Here is a 2,826-nt window from a genome sequence, read left to right as displayed (position 1 = left end):
GCATATAAAATCTTGTTTTGTTACTTTTTATATTTTGACACATGGAAGCACATTTTAAATACTCTTAAGGCATTTATTTATTTATTTATTTATTTGTTTGTTTGTTTGTTTTTATTACATGCCAAGATTTCACATTAGGTTAAAATTCAACTCAGTCTTTCATTTCTTTACTGAGGTTGGCATCGCAGTGAATTACAGAAAAACACCTTCTCTGGTAATGAGTGTGAACAGCACCTGCATAGTAAGGCCCACAGTCAGCCCCGATGCTCTCCAGATGAACCACCTAGATGTTAATACTGTTCTCCTATAAGGTAAAAGCTCCTAATTTAAATTTATTGGAAAAGAAATAAAACTTCTGCAAAGTGAACTTTTAATAAGAGGTATTTCTTGCTTATGAAAAGAAACCAGTTAATCCTCTATGAATAACAAAATGGAGTATTTTACAGCTAAGCACATGATTTGGACAGAAGAATTCCAATGTTGTTCTGCTGGTCAAAGGTGTTAATATTCTTGTTCCTCCTGTGGGCCCCCTTCATCAGGTATCACAAAGGTTTTGTCCGTGGTATAGAGACTATCTATAATCCTCTGAAATACAGGGTTGTTTTCCCTCTTATTCTCCTGGTAAATCAATTCAACGTTCCTTAGCTTTCCAAAGTAGAAATCTCTCTTTCTCCAAGTCTTCAACAGTAAGTTTCCATACATTGACTTGCTGCATCAGTCCAGCTGCCTCATCATCCCTGTGTATGATCATCATCCTGTGGGCCAGCCGTTAGAATCAAAGTAGTTCTCTGTTCAAATGAGTCTCTGTGGAGTTGCACTACCAGAGCCTAGAGGTTTCTTCAGTTTATTCAGAGCTTGGGCAACAAGAAAAGGAGCCACTGCAGTCTCCTGACCATGTCTGGCAGCAATAGGCTCATACTCTTTTCCAGCATAGTTTGCATCAAAAAATTCCTTGAACCACTGAACAAATTCAAATTGTCCTGAAACTTTCCTTTTACTAATTTATTCACAAGAATTATTTTATCAACACCCATCCTTTTGAAACCTTCTTATAGTATTTTGAAGTTCTGGATATATTCATGTTCTAGCTTAGGTTGGAATTTCATTTTCTTCAAGGCAATGGAACCAGGAAAGGGCAGGTCCATAAACTGACAATAGGCAGCGCCTGGGCACAACTGTTAAATATTTGTCAGATTCAACTGCAGAGACTCATTGATTCAGGGCAGCATGTCATGTCCACTTAGATTATCTCTGGTGACTGGTGTTGAATATACATTCATTGCTATCTTTAGCTCTTACTATAACTGTGTCTATTACCTGCACCCAGCTCTTTTTCTGTCTTTGTCTAGTTCAAACTGCCAGACCCCCTCAAAAATCAATAGCCTGTCTGTACACAGATAAAAACTGCATGAAGAAAGAAATTAGGAAACAACATCTTTCACAATAGAATCCAAATGAAAGACAGAATATATTGAAAACTACAGTACTCTTTTAAAAAAGAAATTCAGAACAATATTTTTAAAAATGGAAAAATATCCTTTTCTCTTGAGTATGAAGAACCAACATAGTGAAAAAGACCATACTTTAAAAACTCTTTTGCAGATTTGATGCAATTCCAATAAAATATTCAATAACATATCTCACAGAATTATAGAAAACATTCCTAAAATTCATTTGGAAACAAAAAATATACAATAGCAAAGGCAAAGCAGGGGACAACACAATCATTCATTTGAAATTATGATAAAGCTATTGTGATGGAAATAGCATGGTACTGACAAAAAGAAGTCTTGAGGATCAATGGAACAGACTGGATGATGCAGAAATAACTCCAAACAAACTCAACCACCTTATGTTTGACAAAGTTGCCAAACACATTCATTGGAAAATAGCCTCTTTAATAAAATGGTGCTGCAAAAACTGACTTTGCATATGCCAAAGATTAAAATGGGATCCATATCTTTCACCATGCAGTAAACTAAATTTGAAATAGATCAAAGATCTTAATGCTATAACAGAACATTAAACCTTCTGGAAGATAGAGTAAGTAAAACTCTTGAAGACATTCGTGTAGGCAAAGACTATTAAGAAAACCGTGATTTCACAGGAACTATCACAAAGAATCAGCAATTGGGATCCAATATTATAAAAAAGGCTTTTTCATGATAAGAGAAACCACCAATTATCCTACTTTTCTCATACCAAACTTGGTCTTAGTTGCTTTTCTCACTGCTAACACAAAAAAAACCCAACACCCAAAGTGAAAACAAGAAATGTTTATATACCTCACAGTTTTTAGAGGCTTCAGGCCATAATTGGCTGACTCCATAGCAGAGTGGAAGGACAGACAACCATCACAGAGAAGAAACATTTCATTTCAGGTAGAAGACAGGAAAAGCAAACAAGGGAAAAGACAAACCTCTTTTTGTCCCTTATATTGTATCCAGGTTACTTAGGATGAATAGCACTCACATCCTTTATCCTAGTGCTCTTGATCCTAGCATTGCACTATAACTCAACTGCAGCATCATGCACAGACAAAGGTGTCTGTCTAGATCCAGCTGCCTCTGAAACAAGCCCCACTATGAAAATATGAGGTTTTAGGAGCACAACAAGGATAAATTTGTTCTACAGCTAAATACACCATCAAGAGACATCAAGGGAGTGCCTCCCCCACCCCGCCCGCCGAGTAGGATTTTCTGCTGAGTTCCGGGAGCCCCCAGACCCAGTCCTAGCCCAGGTCCAGTGAGTGCGCAGAGAGTTTCCTGCTAACCTGCGCCGGCGGGACCAATCCCAGCCCAGGCGGAGAGTGGGCCGGACCCTCTC

At 37.8% G+C, this 2,826-nt stretch overlaps 1 pseudogene; it reads right to left on the bottom strand.

Moving 5' to 3' along the window:
- Positions 1-501: 501 nt before the first annotated feature.
- LOC101568126 overlaps positions 502-2,826 on the bottom strand; it is a 12,980-nt pseudogene continuing 10,655 nt past the window's right edge.

Source organism: Octodon degus, unplaced genomic scaffold, assembly GCF_000260255.1.
Source record: "Octodon degus isolate 3935 unplaced genomic scaffold, OctDeg1.0 scaffold00030, whole genome shotgun sequence".
NCBI classification, from domain to species: Eukaryota; Metazoa; Chordata; class Mammalia; order Rodentia; family Octodontidae; genus Octodon; species Octodon degus.
Note: the sequence above shows the minus strand (reverse complement) of the source record. Positions and strands in the feature narration are given on the sequence as shown.